Source organism: Schistocerca cancellata, chromosome 1 (genome assembly GCF_023864275.1).
Source record: "Schistocerca cancellata isolate TAMUIC-IGC-003103 chromosome 1, iqSchCanc2.1, whole genome shotgun sequence".
Lineage (NCBI taxonomy): Eukaryota > Metazoa > Arthropoda > Insecta > Orthoptera > Acrididae > Schistocerca > Schistocerca cancellata.
In genome coordinates this window covers 219742813-219763121 of record NC_064626.1, presented here as the reverse complement: position 1 = coordinate 219763121, position 20309 = coordinate 219742813, and the positions used below count along the sequence as shown (strand labels likewise).

The 20309-nt window shown below is 43.4% G+C and overlaps 1 protein-coding gene and 1 pseudogene across 2 annotated transcripts in view; both read left to right on the top strand.

The window, feature by feature from the left end:
• LOC126169332 (spastin) overlaps positions 1–20309 on the top strand; it is a 487567-nt gene that overhangs the window by 155163 nt on the left and 312095 nt on the right. The gene's annotated exons all lie outside the window — the stretch shown is intronic.
• Positions 7220–7337, top strand: LOC126095329 (5S ribosomal RNA; annotated as a pseudogene).

Here is a 20309-nt window from a genome sequence, read left to right as displayed (position 1 = left end):
CAACCTTGTGTGAATGCTCTGAAAAGCTAATCATTTGCATATCACGGCATCTTCTTCCTGTCGGTTAAATTTCGCGACTTCCCGAGCACGGGGTTCCGGGTTAGATTCCCGGCGGGGTCAGGGGTTTTCACCTGCCTCGAGATGACTGGGTGTTTGTGTTGTCCTCATCATTTCATCATCATCCAGGAAAGTGGCAAAATTGGACTGAGCAAAGATTGGATAATTGTACGGGCGCTGATAACCACGCAGTTGAGCGCCCCACAAACCAAACATCATCATCATCATCAAATTTCGCGACTGTAACACGTCATCTTCGTGGTGTAGCAAATTTAAAGTTTGAATACAAATAATTGTACGGGCAGAAAAGTTAGTAGTGTGGAATATTAGCCGGCCTCCTCCTAGCAAACAGATCTGTGTCCTCTGGAGACAACGAACTGTGTAAGCAGCAGTTCACTTAAGCAGTCTGTGTGTTGCCGGTAATGGGTTTCTGTCATGGTCGCTTTCGCGAGGTGTGAAATGCCAGAGAGAGCTAATATTCCCCGTTGAAGAAATGTGGCGGTCATTTAGCCGGCGTGGGCGGAGGATTAGTCGCGCCCCTGAGCCGCGGTCCACTGCCGAATCGGATTACGTCGCTAACGAGCAGCTCCAGTGGCCAATCTCGGCCCGCCGCCGGCTGCCCGAGTTTGCGTCCCCCATTAGTCCTGCTCCCTGAGGCACTCCTACCTATTGCACCCGTCCATATACTCCTCCCGGCGTTGAGCATATGCACTGTCTGTATTGCCAGACGATTAAAACAATCACACAGTCACAGTTGCAGGTTGCCTGTCTAAATACTTTCAGGAGGAACAAAAACATGATTTTTCAGTATATTATATGATTGGCGGAATTAAAAAATTTAAAAATGTGTCATCTACTCATCGGTAGGTATAATCTTCCGTTAAAAGTTTAACACGAGTGTTACAGTTAGAAACGTGATCAAAAAGTCAGTATAAATTTGAAAACTGTTTAAATCACTGAATAATATAGATAGAGAGGTACAAATTGACACACATGCTTGGAATGGAATGACATGGGGTTTTATTAGAACAAAAAAAAATACAAAAGTTCAAAAAATGTCCGCCAGATGGCACTTCATCTGATCAGAATAGCAATAATTTGCATAACAAAGTAAGACAAAGCAAAGATGAAGTTCGTTACAGGAAATGCTCAATATGTCCATCATTCCTCAACAATAGCTGTAGTCGAGGAATAATGTTCTGAACAGCACTGTAAAGTATGTCCGGAGTTAGGGTGAGGCATTGGCGTCGGATGTTGTCTTTTAGCATCCCTAGAGATGTCGGTCGATCACTATACACTTGCGACTTCAGGTAACCCCAAAGCCAATAATCGCACGGACTGAGGTCTGGAGACCTGAGAGGCCAAGCATGACGAAAGTGGCGGCTGAGCACACGATCATCACCAAACGACGCGCGCAAGGGATCTTTGACGCGTCTAGCAATATGGGGCGGAGCGCCATCGTGCATAAACACCGTACGTTCCAGCAGGTATTCATCAGCCAGGCTGGGGATGATGCGATTCTGTAACATATCGGCGTACCTCTCACCCGTCACGGTAGCAGTTACAAAACCAGAATCACGCATTTACTCGGAGAAAAAAGGCCCGATAACGGTAGATGTGGTAAATCCAACCCATACCGTGACCTTCTCGTCGTACAATGGAGTTTCCTCGACAGTTCTAGGATTTTAGGTAGCCCAAATTCTGCAGTTGTGGGCGTTGACAGACCCTCGGAGCGTGAAATGAGCTTCGTCGGTCCACAAAACGTTACTCAACCAATCGTAATCTTCCGCCATCTTTTGAAACGCCCACGCCGCAGATACCCTCCGCTTCACCAAATCACCAGGTAACAGTCCATGATGCCGATGGATTTTGTACGGATAGCATCGGAGGGTACGCTAAGTGCCAACCAAACAGTAGTGAATGGAATGCCGGTGCGACGTGCGGCTGCACGAGCGCTGACTTCCCCGTGCATAGACGAACCCGCTACAATCTCCATTTCTTCCTGAACTGTCTCAGCAGCATTACGCCTTGTGCTCGGTCGGCCACTACAGGTTCTATCGTCTAAACAACCCGTGGCTTCGAACTTAGAAATCATTCTCTCCACAGCTGCATTTGCCAACGGACCTTTTTATCCGTTCGAATCCACTTCCTATGGCGATCGGATCGTAACACTGAACTCGCACATTCCCCATTCTGATAATACAGCTTCACTAAAAGCGCCTTTTCCGGTAACGTTAACATGCTGCGGCTGCTGGCGCATCTGATTCTCTGTCTCTCATTACAACTCCTTTTATACACGATGGTCATGTGTAGTCCCTGACGTTTTGCTGTCCAGCGCCATCTGTCGAACATTTTGTGAACTTTGTTTTTTTTTTTTTTTTTTTTTTTGTTCTAATAGAACCCAATGCCATTCCAAGCATGTGTGACAATTTTTATCTCTCTATCTACATTATTACGTGGTTTAAGTTTTCAAATTTATATTGACTTTTTGATCACCCGGTATATACACGGTGGTCAGAAACAATCCGAAAAGCTTGTAAGGGTGTTGCTGGGTAGGTTGTGCTGAGAAATAATTGATAAGAAAAGAATTAGATACATTGCGTCGTTTCCGAGTTTATTACTATTGAAGCTAGTCAATCAGGCTGTTGCACACGCAAATTCAAGCGACCCGCCGTATACATTTAGTGTCAGTTGTTTTCATAGCGTAGATGATAGCGCACGAGACTGCTCAGCCTTTCGCTCGGGTTCGATCATTACAACCATCCACGTCCAATTTTTGTATCGCTCTCTTTTTTGGTTTTAAGAAAACAAAAGAGGAACACGTCTGGCGACACAATCACAGGCGGGCCGCTTGAATTTGCGCGCGCAGTGGACTGGATGGCTAATTTCAGCGCTAATTAACTCCGAAACGGCGCAGTGTGTCGAATGTTTTTCTTAACAGTTATTTCCCAGCACAGCCTAACCTCCAACTCAGTTACAAGCCTTACAGACCGTTTCTGACTACCCTGTGTGTGTCTCGAGGCAGCATAACCCACGGCACACGAATTATACAAACTATACTCACGTAGTATTTGAGAATTGAGAGCACTTAGCGACTTCCGACAAACTTTACACGGAATTTCAAATCTTTTGGAAAAACTTTTTCTGGCCGACACAATTCACAAAATAATGAAAGAAAAGCTGCTTACCGCCTACTAAATTTACGTTGTTCATGCAGTAAACTTCAGCCTCAGGAATGACGTTTTAGTTTATTGCTTGTTATGTTATGTAAACCGGGGACCTAGAAACGACGGAGAGGCTCCGTCCTCCCGCAGCCGCAGTGGTCCACAACCCCACGACTACCACAGTCCACTTCACCCCTCCGCCACCCCACACCGAACCCAGAGTTATTGTGCGGTTCGGCCCCCGCCCCAGGGAACGTCTCACACCGGACGAGTGTAACCCCTTTGTTTGCGTGGTAGAGTAATGGTGGTGTACGCGTACGTGAAGAACTTGTTTGCGCAACAATCGCCGACATAGTGTAGCTGAGGCGGAATAAGGGGAACCAGCCCGCATTTGCCGAGGCAGATGGAAAACCGCGTAAAAACCACTGACAGGCTGACCGGTTCACCGGACCTCGACACAAATCCGCCGGGCGGATTCGTGCCGGGGACCGGCGCTACTTCCCGCCCGGAAAGCCGTGCATTAGACCGCACGGCCAACCGGGCGGGCTAGTTTATTACTTAGTTACTGATAACAGTTCGCAACACATTTTCCAAATAGCATCCACTGAATCTACCTGCAGAATTTTACCGTTGTACAACACACAGTTCCGGACATGTGATGTCATAAACACTGCGAATTGTGACACGTCACACTAGCATTTCATAAAACAGAGTTTTTATACTCGTATATACGGGCGGCCGATTCCTTAAAGAACCGAGGTGAGAGGATTTCTGGTACGCACTAAGCTAGGCAATCATTCGTTTCGGCATAAATGAATTGGTATATCTTTATTGTATTTGCCTTTATCATCTGTCTCCCTTTTCCCCTTTCATGTTAATTGTCAAAAATATCTTCTTGTTTTTTCGTACGTGTACATCTACATCCGTACTTCGCAAGGCACCCTGTACTGCTTGGCGGCGGGTACCCTTTACCATTACTAGCCATTTTCTTTTCTGTTCCACTCACAAATAGACCGAGGGAAAACGACTGTCTATACGCCTCCGTACGAACCCTGATTTCTCTTGTCTTCGTGGTCCTTAACACTCGAACTGTACTCAACAATGTGTCGCGCTACTGTGCTATATGTAGCCTCCTATTCAGATGAACCACACGTTCCGAACATTGTTCCAATAAACCGAAATGGACCATTCTCCTTCCCTACCACAGTTCTTACACACTCATTCCATTTCATATTGCCCTGCAACGTTACGCCTTGATATTTGACGTGACTGTGTCAACCAGCACACTATTGCAGGAGTGTTTTTCGTACTTGTGTGCATTAACTTACATTTATCTACACTAACAAGGGGACGCTCCATACTGTAAATAACGGATTTTGGTGCGATTCAGATATGTTGTAGAGGCACATATCCTGGGTACCTGGCTATCCGGTTTTTTAGCGACGGACCTTGGTTTTTGAGAAGATCGATTTTGAAGTTCATTGCGCCCTTTGTATACCCCTAACATTACGTATATTCCGAGCAAGTCAGCGTAGCGCAGCGGTAAAGGTTCACGGCTACCGTGCTGGAGATACCGTGTTCGATTCTTGCTCGTGGTTTTTTTTTTCCAAAATCGACCGAATTTTTCCATTTTATTTCAAAGAATATCAGCAAACAGTGTAAGGTGTGCGAAATTATAAAGATATATTCAGTTATTAATTTTTTCTGTCATACAATATTACAAAATCTTACTTTTCATCGTCCACATTGCTCGATGTGCCAGAAAACAATATTGTGGGTGATACTTATCATAGAGACACCGAAGCACAAATTTTCGCAGCATCACGCGCATTTTATGAAAGCAGTCGTCTTGCAGGCGCACGGTTTCTTCATGAGCGATATCAGGAAACACAGTTCTTTTGCATTCAAACAGTTTTCTCTTCCATCCGCTAGTTTCGATGCGAAGCATGCGTGCCTAATCCTGCTTTCAAAATTAGGTGCGCCGAATTGATGTATGATTAGCGAATGTAATTTTATCGAATCTTCCATAGAAGCGATCTCTCTGTTGTCTTTCATCAAGTTGGGAGCATTCTGAATAATTTTCTTGAAGATTTTCACTTGTCGGTAAAAAATAAACATCGCAGGGCTGTCAATAAGGAGTGCACTTTGGTGGAACCACTTTTAGGGTGCAGGTGCTCGTTTTCCTTTCATGAGTGAATAGATGATCGCTATAATCGTGAACTTCCCTGATTTCGTGCAGGACACGGCTACATTTCTGTATTTCCCAGTTAATTCTTCTATTCGTTTTTTAACGTTAGGACCAAAATTTCCGGATGGTTCTTGCATACATAAAAAACATATGGAAGCAGGATTCGAACACGGTACCTCCAGCGCGGTAGCCGTGAACCTTTACCGCTGCGCTACGCTGACTTGCTCGGAATATATGTAATGTTACGGGTATGCAGAGCGCGCAATGAACTTCAAAATCGATTTCCTCAAAAACCAAGGCCCGTCGCTAGAAAACCGGATATGCAGGTACCCAGGGTAAGTGCCTCTACAACATATTTGAAGCGCTTCAAAATCCGTGATTTACAGTATAGAGGGTCCCCTTGTAAGGGTGCCATTCATCACACCAAGTAGAAAGAAATTTTATCTAAGTCGTCTTCTATTCTCCTACAGCTATTCAGTGACGACATGTTCCCGTACCTCTCAGGATCATTAGCAAGCAACTGTAGAATGTTTCTTTCCCTGTCCGCCGGACCATGTATCTATGTAGAAAACAACAGTAGTCCTGTGATACATCCCTGGGGCACTCCAGACGATACCCTTGCCTCTGATGAAGAGTTGCTATTGAGGACACCATAGTTTGATCTGTTACTTAAGTCTACCAGCCCGTCACATACCTCTGGAAACTATTCAAGAAAAACGCATTTGAAGGTCACTTCTGTACATTTTCCTTTTACAACTACAAAACTGTGGCCTCCAGTAATAACGCATCCCAGGACAAAATTTAACTGCATTAAATTTCCTACAAAATGGTCCTGTTAATTTTTTTCTGTAAGACTAATAGTTCGAATGTAGTGAGCGAGAGAATCTGAAAATCTTGAGCACGGTATTTGAAGGTGTTGTGGGTTGCATAAAACTCAGTAGTAGGGGAAGCTGAAATGCCATCTATATGACCTGTGGCTTGCTATACTATAATTCCATTCTATTAGTTCTTACCTCCATTTATGTTCGGACCTGTTTAACTGAAAATATCTGCTCAACAGTGCAAATGCTCATAGTGTGTGTGTGTGTGTGTGTGTGTGTGTGTGTGTGTGTGTGTGTCCTGCTTGTAAAGAAACTTCTTTTCACTAGCAGTTCTTGTTGTTACCAACAGTCATGTCCACTTTACTCTTTACCTTCAGAATGCATTCAGCTCTGCTCGACTCTGTTTCGGGTTTGTTTTTCCGGGGGTGTTGTTATAGTTACATGTTGACTGTGATACACAGCAGTGTAGACAAGATTTACTGATGAACCTTGCTAAAGTTGCAGGCGAAAAGAAATGTAATATGGTTGCAGTCAGCACAGTCACAGGGTACAAATGCGGTACCGCTCCTCCATTGCTTTCACTGAATCCATATAGGAGACTAATATCGGCCAACTCACGAGCGTTGAGCCTAGCCATACTGCTGTGCCTGGTTGTTAAAGTACAACAAACACTGCCAGAAAAGTAGACAAGAGACAAAATGGCTCTGAGCACTATGGGACTTAACATCTATGGTCATCAGTCCCCTAGAACTTAGAACTACTTAAACCTAACTAACCTAAGGACAGCACACAACACCCAGCCATCACGAGGCAGAGAAAATCTCTGACCCCGCCGGGAATCGAACCCGGGAACCCGGGCGTGGGAAGCGAGAACGCTACCGCACGACCACGAGATGCGGGCTAGACAAGAGACAGATCCGATCTTTACTGAATGCAAGCGTGAAGGCGAAGAGTAAAGTGAGAATTATTGTCACCACCGTTTACCGTAAGCCAACGGCCTTGCCGCAGTGGTAACACCAGTTCCCGTCAGATCACCGAAGTTAAGCGGTGCCGGGCTGGGCTAGCACTTGGATGGGTGACCATCCGGTCTGCCGAGCGCTGTTGGCAAGCGTGGTGCACTCAGCCCTTGTGAGGCAAACTGAGAACTGAGGAGTTACTTCATTGAAAAGCAGCGGCTCCGGTCTCGTAAACTGACATACGGCCGGGAGAGCGGTGTGCTGACCACATTCCCCTCCATATCCGCATCCAGAAACGCCTGTGCGCTGAGGATGACACGGCGGCTGGTCGGTACCATTGGGCCTTCCAAGGACTGTTCGTACGGAGTTTTTTTTTTTTTTTTTTTTTTTCAGTTACCATGAGGAATGAAACAAATTTATTTTCAAACAAGTCACACAAAGCATACCGTCCACATGTGAAATGCTATGTAGGTTTTGACCACTGCGCGAATTTCGTTAACTCTTTTGCAATCCTTTCCACATAGACCTGAGATATACATCTTTCTGTGGCTCCCTGCACAGTCCGCAATTTCACCCTTTGCAAACTTATTTAGTAGCATAATTTCGTAGAACGGGTGTGAGTTGAATCGGCAAGAATACGATGGTCAAAAACTTTATAGCACTAGCATTTTGGATGTGAAGAAAACGGGGTTTCCCACAAATGCCTTCAACCATCTTTCGATACGGCGGTCATTAAAGGGCTTAATGTCGCCTCGATTGTTTAATAGATGACAGACTTTTAAAATCTTAATAGTTTGATCCCATCATTGCGTTCTCATTCTTCACCGACGTATTAAACATCTTTTTTGATTTCCATAGTTCTACATTATGACCAGTTTCTACAATTTTTTTCCTACAAGATCTGAATCGACTGTATTTCCTCTATCATTAGTAACGAGCACAGTATTTATTGTACGTAAGATATAAATGAAAAACAAGACATTCCCGTGACGTCATTAAAACTTAAAACAACCCAAAGCATCGGCATCTGAAACATCATATCATCTGCCCCTCCTAAAAACCATGAGCTGTGTTTCTTTAGAGTTTCTAAAAAGTATGCAGTTTGTTTGTATGTGGATATGTTTCGTGGAATCCGTGCAGACCGAGATTGCCTGTGCAGCGTGTCTTTCGGCGTCCATTGTCAGCGAAAAACTCGTTTTGGTCCTCGTTAAAGGCAAGTGTTGTCCGTAATACGTCCCATATTCAAAGCGTAACCTCAAATTAGTCAGATGCTACATTCATTTAAAATTTATTGGCGGTTTGCTGTCAGTTATTTAACTATTAACAGAGCGGCTATTTGGCAGTAGTCGTAGCTAAAAAATTATCTGTTTCGAAACATTTTTTTTTCTTTTTCCGCTCCCGCTTTCGAAACACTGGAAATATACGGCATTCTTACTTGAGCAATAATCTTAGTATTTTGGAGGCTAAGCTGTAACTGCACCACACTTTTCGGTCACCTGCTTCATTTTTTCATCGTTGATGATTTTATCATAGTACTTTCTGTTCAGGAGTGTGGGAACGGTCTCTGTTACCCTTTCACCCAGTAAAACTGGAAAACTGCTTGTAATACATTCGTGATGTTTCAATACACTTCTTCTTTTGTCTTTTATTTCTTAATTTATTTTTTTATTTCTGAAAATGTCTCTGAGCACTATGGGACTTCACATCTGAGGTCATCAGTCTCCTAGAACTTAGAACTGCTTAAACCTAACTAACCTAAGGACATCACACACATCCATGCCCGAGGCAGGATTCGAACCTGCGACCGTAGCGGTTGCGCGGTTCCAGACTGTAGCGCCTAGAACCGCTCGTCCACCCCGGCCGGTTTGTAGTACAGACTGACTGGAATTTTCCCCGGGTGCAACTCGTTTTGGCGGCTGCTGTATATTCATATATTCTTCATTTCTGTCTGCTTTATACAGGAATTGTCGTAAATAATAACGAAAACTGCTACAAGCGAATGTATACCATAATAGGAACAAGGACATATGTATCCGCAAACGAGCTGTTTGCGAGATTATTGCGAATTACTGCGTACTAGCGACCACTGAAATATTGTCCTAGTTACTGCAGAAGTAATTGAAATTCAAACTGTTTGATTGAGTCTCCATTTAATTCGGCTCAAATTTCACAAATTGCCTGTGGTTGGGGAATGTGGATTGTGCCTGACGGGCGACACGCGCATGCTACTACTAAGTTAAGACGACATGTGACGCACAGTATGGTTCAAAGTGGTCGAACAGAGGCTGTACCTTGGACTCCTGGATCACCTGACCTAAAACCTTCGAATATTTCTGTCTGTGATCATCACAAAAAATGTGGTGCACAGCACTCCCGTCGATATAATTGAAGAACTGGTGCAACGAATTATGTTGTCTTGTCAAGCTTTTCGGGATAATCCGGCTGTTGCAAAGAATTCGTAACTCACTGCAGAGACAGCTCAGCAAATAGTAATGTGCAGAAGCAGTACTATATTTCTTCTTAAGGTTGGTCATGGGTAAAATTTGATGAAAATTAATCGAAAAGTTTCCATTTCATTTAAAATTAAATTAGGGGGATATTGTAGCTATATGTTAGCAACTATCTCCTTTCCGGTAGCTTGCTTTTGATATGTACTGGAACGTTTTTGCTTCTATGAGGGGCGTTCAATAAGTAATACAACAGTTTTTTCCGTCAGTTACACTACTGGCCATTAAAATTGCTACACGACGAAGATGACGTGCTACAGACGCGAAATTTAACCGACAGGAAGACGATGCTGTGATATGCAAATGAATGGCTTTTTAGAGCATTCACACAAGGTTGGCGCCGGTGGCAACACCTACATCGTGCTGACATGAGGAAAGTTTCCAACCGATTTCTCATACACAAATAGCAGTTGACCGGCGTTGCCTGGTGAAACGTTGTTGTGATGCCTTGTGTAAGGAGGAGAAATGCGTACCATCACGTTTCCGACTGTGATAAAGGTCTAAATGTACCCTATCACGGTTGCGGTTTATCGTATCGCGACATTGCTGCTCGCGTTGGTCGAGATCCAATGACTGTTAGCAGAATATGGAATCGGTGGGTTCAGGAGGGTAATACGGAACGCCGTGCTGGATCCCAACGGCCTCGAATCACTAGCAGTCGAGATGACAGGCATCTTATCCGCATGGCTGTAACGGATCATGCAGCCACGTCTCGATCCCTGAGTCAACAGTTGCGGACGTTTGCAAGACAACAACCATCTGCACGAACAGTTCGACGACGTTTGCAGCAGCGTGGACTATCAGCTCGGAGACCATGGTTGCGGTTACAGACAGGAGCGCCTGCGATGGTGTACTCACCGACGAACCTGGGTGCACCGATGGCAAAACGTCATTTTTTCGAATGAATCCAGGTTCTGTTTACAGCATCATGATGGTCGCATCCGTGTTTGGTGATATCGCGGTGAACGCACATTGGAAGCGTGTATTCGTCATCGCCATACTGGCGTATCACCCAGCGTGATAGTGTGGGATGCCATGGTTAAACGTCTCGGCCACCTCTTGTTGGCATTGGCGGCACTTTGAACAGTGGACGTTATATTTCGAATGTGTTACGACCCGTGGCTCTACCCTTCATTCGATCCCCGCGAAATCCTACATTTCAGCAGGATAATGCACGACCGCATGTTGCAGGTCCTGTACGGGTCTTTCTGGATACAGAAAATGTTCGGCTGCTGCCCTGGCCAGCACATTCTCCAGATGCGTGAAAATGTAATCACATGTCAGTTTTAGTATAATATATTTGTCCAATGAATACCCGTTTATCATCTGCATTCTTCTTGGTGTAGCAATTTTAATGGCCAGTAGTGTACATATTAGCAACTATCTCGTTTTCGATGGCCTGCTTGTGGACCCATATTTACTGGAACGTTTTTGCTTCTGCGAGGGGCGTTCAATAAGTGATACAACAGTTTTTCCGTCAATTAAAAAAATTCAGAATTTGTTGTGGGACGTCGTGGAATATTCGCACTTCAGCCTCCGTTGTTGAATGAACTTCCGATAGGTGGCGGCAATATACGTAACCTTCAGAAAGACGCCTGTAACGATGGTGCATTCCAAGCAGGAGCTGTCAGTGAGTTTCTTTTGGCGGAAAACCGGAGCAGTACAGATATTCACGGGCGCCTGCAGAATGCCTCCGGAGACCTGGCAGTGAACAAAAACACGCAGAGCCGTTGGACGAGACGTCTGTTACCGCAACAAGGTCGCGCAAACCTATTCGATCTCCTGTGCGCCAGCCGGCGACAGACAGCTGTGACTCCCGCAATGGTAGAACGTGAGGACACTCTCGTTCGAGGTAATCGATGGATTGCAAACAAACAATTCGCTGCTCAACTGGACGTCAGACAAGTCTGCGCATCCGAGAGGAGCTCACAAAACTTCATTGGCCTGTTCTTCCTTACCCACGCAGTAGCCCGGCTTTCGCACCTTCCTATTTCCCTTTGTTTGGCGCAATGAAGGGTGCATTCCGCGGGAAGCAGTACGTGGATGATGCGGAGGTTATTGATCTAGCAAGTAGCTGGCTCCGACGTTTACCAGTATAGTGGCATGCTGGCATATAATCTCTCCCAGTAACGTGGCGTAAGTCCGTCGCAGTGGACGGAGAGTGTGTTGAAAAATAAGGCTTTGTAGCCTTATAAAATCATGTATAAACCCAACAACTTTCAGAAAAAAGTTTCATTTCGTATTGAACGCTCCATGTATTAAAGGGGGGGGGGGGGGGGTAGGACGTCAAACGGGCCGTATTGGAGCACGAGAGGCACCACAGGACATTTTAATTTGCACTGTCTATACTTTTACAAATAAATTCATAAAACTTTGTCAGCATGACCAGGAAGAATTCAGAATTCACACTCATAGCAGGTACATTTTTCTTCATAAGTAAGAGAGATTCTTCGATGAATTTTGCACAGCATACAAACCGTACTTAAAGGTGTATGAAACTCTAGAATTTTCCAAATCTATTAAAAACTGTGGTAGAAATTGAGGTAATTAACTATAAAGTTTGTGTTTTTCCTAAACATGAAGTTTAAAATATAATATCTCATTCGTTTTTTCATAAATTAAATAAATTCTAGAGTTTCATACACCTCTAAGTATGGTTTGTATGCTGTGCAAAATTCATCGAAGAATCTCTCTAACTTATGAAGAAAAGTGTACCTGTAGCAACAAATGCAGCCATTAGTAAGTGAAACAATAAGGAAATTTCGCACGTAAAAAGAAAATTATTTTGTTATATTTTCGAACTTCCACTGCAATGAGTGTGAATCCTGAATCCTTCCTGGTGATGCCGACAAAGTTGCATGAACTTGTTTGTAAAAGTATAGACACTGTCAAATGTCCTGTGATGCCTCTCCTGCTCCAAGTCGGCCCGTTTGACGTCCTACGCCCCTTAACATACACCGTTACTGGCGTCGTACCTTTGTCTCGTTGTGTAAGAATTTGTAAGGAAAGAATCTACCCTTACAGTGCAACGCATGTTTCTCTTTTCTGGAATATTGTGTTTAAAAAATACTTCTTAGTGAAACTGGTTCACCTGCGACGTTTGCAGTGAAATGCTACCCTCTTTTTATACTGTTAAGTTCTTTTATTTGGTAACTATTGTGCAAATGAACACACGAATTAAATAAAAATTGCCAGATAAACATTTTCTTCGGATTAGGCTCGTTCAGTGGTGGATAGAAATTTACGCGTCGCGTCGGTTACCTTTACAGAATGGTTTGCTGCTGTCGATTCGAACGTAAGCATTTATTCGTGTTCGACACAGTGAACCAGTGGCCGACGTCGGAGACGGATGTATGACAGCGCAAGCAAGAAATCTGGAGCTACAGGATGCCGGTAGATGAAAGGCGGGCTCGCCGCTTTCAAGGCTTCGATCCCCTTCCACGTCCAGTTCGCTGTCTCTATCTGGGCCAGGGCCACGTTTACTGCTCCACTGTGTCAATGACTTATTTTAAGTTTACAGTAACAGCTGCACATGGTGCAACCATCATGTCTGATGACTGACTGCGACTGGACAGTGACATACGAGGGGCGTTGGAAATGGAAAAGTGCAAAAATAAAAACTACTTACGTGTTTGGGGTAAGCCTTTTTTTATTTTTCGACATAGTGTCCTTTTAGACTTCTACACTTCGTCCAACAGTGTTGTGATTTGTTGATCCCTCCCGAATAATAGGAATTGTCCAAGTCTGCAAAATAGCTATTAGTTACTGCAGTCACCTCCTCGTTTGAATAAAGCGTTTGTCCCAACAGCCATTTCTTCAAACTGGGGAACAAATAGTAGTCCGATGGAGCCAAGTCTGGAGAATAGGGGGGGGGGGGGACGTGAAACGTGTTGGAATCCTATTTCCATTAAATTTGCGACCACAACTGCTGAGATGTGTGCTGGTGCATTGTCGTGATGGAATAGGACTTTTTTGCGCTCCAATCGCCGTTTTTCTTGCAGCTCGGTTTTCAAACGGTCCAATAACGATGAATAATATGCACCTGTAATAGTTTTACTCTTGTCCAGATAGTTGATGAGGATTATCCCTTGCCGGCCGGGGTGGCCATGCGGCTCTAGGCGCTACAGTCTGGAACCGCGTGACCGCTACGGTCGCAGGTTCGAATCCTGCCTCGGGTATGGATGTGTGTGATGCCCTTAGGTTAGTTAGGTTTAAGTAGTTCTAAGTTCTAGGGGACTGATGACCTCAGATGTTAAGTCCCATAGTGCTCAGAGCCATTTGAGCAATTTTTTGCGTAATTCCTGAAGTACCTTATCGCTGCAAGACTAAGAAGAAAGGGATTATTCAGTACCCTCTAGACTACAGAAAGTGAAAGTTTGAGAGTAATGTAAAAACGCAAATTAATATCTAAAACAATCGTGCGTAACAATTAATTTTTCAAACACTTTTAATGACAGTCAGGCTTATGATACTTCAAGGTAAGAAAATTACACATTTAGGCGTGAAAAGCAAACAAAGATAGTCTTGTTCAGCGATAGGCAGTGTGTCCCAAGAGGAAAGGTCAATATTCTGGAATATGACAGGAAAGATCATTACAAGCAAAAAAGTTCAGTAAACATGGGACTTCAGTAATGGAGATGTTTTGACAGTAGCGAATATGAAGTGCTCCTAGCTCTCAAGGTATGCATTTTAAAGCCGACGATTAATAAAGTTTGTTTTGCCTCGAATGATCGTTCCTGTCTTATCCCTAAATATTGACAATTCCTCCTGGGACATGCTGTATGTTTTCGCATAATTGTACCCTCATAGGGCAACAACTGTCTAGCATTCACGAAGACGCTAGTATGAGAGAAAAATAGGGGCACCGTCTAACATTAACAATGCCAAATACTATAATAACCATGCCGGCCCTGTGTAGGTACGGTATGAACGCAAAACATGAAGAGTCTTACCCTTTTCCACAACAGAAATGTTATACCAAAATTTCTATTTAGAACTAATTTCCGTCTCAAAGTTTTTCAATTACAACCATTTAGACCTTGAAAGTGTAATAATACCTGCACGCAATAGATCAGGGTTAGTCAAACTTTTTTACCTACCACCAATTATTGTATCTCTGTTAGGAATAAAATTTTCTAACAGCCCACTGATTTACAGTAGTGGTTACTTAGAAAGTAGGATAGTAACTTTGGCGAGTTAAAGCATATAATAATTAATTACCAAATACTCAAGACTGAAATTTTATGAAAACCTAAGTAAAATTATTTTGAACCCTACCACGTACCACCCACCATGAAAGCTGGAACGCCCACTAGTGGGCGGTAGGGACCAGGTTGACTACCACTGCATCAGACTGTCTTTTGCTACTCCCAAATTAAAATAACCAACATCTACTTAATCGCTAGTCAGACACAACTTACCCAAGAATGGAAAACGTCAGACGTGTATCTACGAAATGTCGTAAAATTGTATTCGTTAATTTTTTTCTCTTTTTTGTTCAATTTTGTACCCCTATTTCCTTTCCTCCTGTATCTGTCTTTTCAGACTAAAGTATAATTAGAATCTTTCTGCGAAAGATTTTAATATTATTTTGACTTCATCTTTTCTTGAGAACTGTAAGGGTTTGTTAATACATCAACTAACGACTTAATGGCAAGGCTGGAATTTATTCATTTTAACACTTCTGCGACGATTGGTCGTAAAAGCGCTTCACCACCACTTTATCCCTAACAAATCGCTACTTTATCCCTAACAATTTAACATTCATGGAAATCTGTACCACTTAGGTGTTGGCACCTAACTAGCGTATTATTCCTATCTTGATTACGGAAGTGCGCGGATACTCGGAGTCAGCTTTCCACGAAGTGACTAACAGCATTGCAGGCTGTAATGTTTATCGGTTCCCTAATACTACAATGGAAATTGGAATTCGATAAAATAACCTTGTTTGAGAGCAAATATGGCTTGTTAACAACACGAATTTGCTGCTAATAATGTCGTGCATGTTATAATAACAAGTTTTCTCTTGAGTATCACAGCAATACTCAAAGCAACTCAGTAAAACCCTCATATACCACGAAGCAGAAATCACTTCCACTCGAAATGGTTCTGCGCAGGACCACTGCTGCGCGCCGGAACTAATCTGAACTAAACCCGATGGAAATAATATTCTCTCCACTGCAATAAAGTTACACTCCAGTTGCTACCAACATACAGTTGAGTTATGATCATTGGAGGTTTTAACAACCCAACATTCTTCTTATACAGTAACGTTGAACTAACAAATAACTTGAATTACTTTCATTACCAAATGGTAAACGAAAAGTATACGGCAGTGGCTCTAGAGACCCGCAGAAACTTGATTTAGATAACTTTTTTTCTAAACCAACCTGACGACCTTTCAATAGTAACCTGAAGCCAAAGTCACAGGCTTCTTTGTTTCGTGTTTTATCTATAAAGTGTTTTAATAACACGTGATTAAAAACACTTTATTTTAAACATTCCAACCCTGAGTAGTATTCTGCCAGAACACTCACAGAAAGATGAACAAAAAGTCTTTGCGAAAATAGTATTAACCGTTTTGACTGAGCCCTATCAAATTGACCTTTTATTGGTTATGTTATATGCATTAAATGCCATTAAACCTATAATTGCTTTGCATAAGGAAGGCGGCGTTCTTTCCAACTTCGTTTGAACCGTATGATTACGTAGCTTTTCAGTATTTCGTCTTATATTATCACGAAGAGAGTTCTTGTCGGTGAACTTCAGCGTAGCTTCTTCCACAGCCAGCCAACCTTTTGCTCGCTTGTATATTTCGACTTGCCATGATATCGCTTAACATAGGAATTGTAAAAGTTTTGATACAGATTCACGTTGAACACAACGTCGGCTTTATATGCGTTGCAGAATATCACGACTGATTCTGGCACGCAGTGATTTCGACCGGCGCAGCAGAGAACTCCCCGAATGAAATCTTAACACTTTCACGGAACTGCTTTCAGATCGGGGAATCTCGGGCGTGTATACTTGTAAAGTGTTCAATCAGAGGGGCCATAAAGATTGTTTTACACATTTAATAATGTCTATGCTCGGGATAATTATACAAAACAAAATGTTCTCCATAATAATAATAATAATAATAATAATAATGTTTATTCTCTGAATTAAAAAGTTTACTTGATATTCCCCACCCCCCTTCCGTTACCTTTTAAACGAGTTCCGTGAAATTTTGCTCCTCCCCCCCCACCATTTTGAACTCAACATAATTAATGGACGCCCCCTTAGGAGGCGCTTCTCAAGCCGACTTAACAAAACTGCGATTGGGCAACTCGACTGTGCCGAGATAGAAACCGTACTGGTCTCGGTCCGGTAATTTGACTAAGCGTAGATCAAAACCTTGCTGCCCTAAGACCCGTACTAAAGTTCAGGAACCATTAAAACTCGACAAACAAACAGTGCTTTATAGCAAGTAATTCGCTGCGTCCGACGCTACATGCTCTCTGCCGGAACAGAGTTTCAGCGCAGCTGTAATCAATCAGCACCAACAGCTCGCGGCTTCTCCCCCCCCCCTCCTCCTCCATTTCTTTACATCTATAGCAGTTTTGTACACTTACATCAAGAAATCACTAAGAAATTATATGAATCTTAAATCCATATTCTTATTCTTGTCTCCTTACAGTTGATCAGTAAATAAGATTGGGCGTGATCTGTTTCCTCTCCTCGTGACAAACGCTTTGTAAATTTTGGCACGTTACATGATCTTCAAAGTCCTTTGCCTTCTGTGACAGAGATATGTCATCAGCAAACCACAAGGTTTTTTATTTATTCTCCTTGAACTTCATAATACCTTATCCAAATTTCTCTTTGGTTTCCTTCAGAGCTTGCTCATTGTACACATTGAATAATACTGAGGAAGGCTTGCAACTCTGTTCTTAACTACAGCTTGCCTTACATGTCCTTAGACTTCCATATAACAGCAGTCTAGTTTTTGTCCAATTTGAGAATGAGATTCTGCTTCCTGTATTTTATTCCCGTCTACTTCAGAATGTCTGAGAGCGTATTCCAGCCAAAATTGTCAACAGCTTCCTGTAAATCTACTAACTCTATGTACGTATGTTTGCATATCTTCTAAGATAAGTCACAGAGTCTGGTGTGACCCTGCATTTCTCAGGAACCCGAATCGAGCTTCCCCGTGTTCGGCTTCTACCTTTTTTAAATTTTTTATTCTTCTATAAAGTAATTACCTGCCCTTATTCCGCAACTGCAGTAATTATTTGGAAACCAAATTGGTTTTTTATTACCACTACCTGTTTGCGCCGCCAACGCCATTTTGAAACGATTATGAGACTGCTTACCTCCACGACGAAAGCCTCATAACCACTTGAAAATAGCCTTGGTGGCGGAAACCGGTCGAGATATTAGAAAACAAAATTGCAACTGGCGCTGTTATTGGTTTGAGTGTCTTAAATATCTTTTCCGTCTTCCCCTCTTCTCGTAGTAGTGACCTGCCGCCTGAACTCTTTTCTCAAAAGGTTTCTTTAACTTCCTTACCGGCGGAATCTATATTCCAATAACCGTGCCTGCTTCTACAGCTCAAACTTTTACTCTAGTCTTCTCTGCTTTGCCATTTTACATTTTTTGTCACTCTCATGTTTGTTTGCATTTCATTTACTGCATTCTATAATTTTTATTCTTTCGTCAGTTCACCATCCCGCATGTTATCAAAAATTTCTACTAGCCTCTTGTATTTTTGATTGCTTGTCTGCTGCCTTCACTAATTTCGTATAGCGTAATATGTGGCAACGTAACAAACAAGGATTTCATTAATATCGGTGCTGCCACATTACATAATGTATAAAACAAACTGTTTCAAATACCCTGGAGAATGAACAATAAGGAATAAAAAGCAAAAGATAGCTTAGAAAATAGAATAGATAAAATGGAAAGGGAATTCTTTATGACAAATTATACAGAGTGCTCTAAAATTCCCCGAAAGTTCTAGGACCTGTAGAGGGGACTGAGTAGTTAATATTTTCAATTGAAACCCCCACCCGTCGACGATACAGAGCGTCAAAGTTATGTATGTATATACAGAGCGATTCCGTGTGATGTAACAAACATTCTACGATGACTGATAAGGATAAATGTTATCAATTTGAGGAAGGGGTCTCTGTACCGGAAACTAACAAGCCAAAAGTTAGAACCGAACATTGTTCTGATACCTGTGATAGTAGAATACATGTACCAGTACTGTTGTTGCCAAGATTGTAGGGTGGGCAGCTTTCAGAGGCGGTAGTATGGACCAAAACAAGAAAAAATGTCACAGTAGCGAAGATGAAAAAGTGTTAATAGTTCTTAAGGCATGCGTTTTAGAACCAATGTCTACTGGACGTTTTTCCCTTGTTTTGCCCCATACTACAACGTCTGAAGGCTTCATAGCTTAATTTTAAGCAACGACAGGAACAATACATGTATTCCACAGTCCAAGGTATCGGAGCGGTTTTCACTTGTGGCGTTCGGCTCGTTGGTTTCCGAACCAGCGAATCACCCTGATTAGCCAGAGCATAATGACAACCGATGTAAATCCGTCCAGGCGATAGTAGCGTCGAATAACTGCGTCAGACAACCGCACGGTGTATGTAGTATCAGTAAGCACGCTGTCCATAGGTTGTGATGGTCCAGACGCTCGACACGAGTATTTCGGAAACTGCACAATTGTCAGGCGTTCGAGCAGTGCTGTGGTGAGTATCTTAAACGCGTAGCGAAACCAAGGTGAAACCACGTCCAGAGGTCGTGCGATTCGGCGGCCACTCCGCAGTTACGGATGTCGGACGTCGTAGGCTGGATAGATTGGTAAAACAGGACAGGCGGCGAACTGTGGTGGAACTAGAATCAAACTTTAAGGTTGGGCAGAGTACAAGTGTGTCTTAACACACAGTACACTGAACACGTTAGGTGGGTCTCCGCAGCCGACGATCCATGGATATGCCAATATTAACGCCACGACATCTGCAACTGCAAGTGGAATGGGCACGAGATCGTCGGCACTGGACGTCGGCGTTGCGTGGTCTGATGAATCCCGACGCCTTCTTTATCGTGCTGCTGGGAGGGCGCGAATCCGTCGTCTTCCAGGGAAACAGCTCCTTGACACCTGCACAGCTAGAGGGAGTCAAGCTGCGGGCGGCTCCATTGCGCTCTGGGGAACATTCACGTGGCCAACCATGGGTCCAGTGGAGCTCGTGCAAGGCACCGTCACGGCCAACGAGTATCGTACACTGGTTGCAGACCCTTACACCCCTTCATGACGATCATGTTTGCCATAGGCAGTGGCATTTTTCAACAAGATAATGCGCCATCCGAGAACGCAAGGAGTGTGATGGAGTGGTTAGAGGAACACAGTGGCGAATTCTAATTGATATGTTGGCCTCGCAACTCGTCAGGTCTGAACCCGATCGAACATATCTGGAATGTGGTTGAACGTGGCGCCGTGCTCATCGCCCCCTCCCACCCCCCACCCTGGAATTTACGGGATTAGGTGTCTTGTATGTGCAAATGCGATGCCTTCTCCCTCCAGCGACCTACCAAAGCCTTACTAGTTCCATGTCACGAAGCGTCGC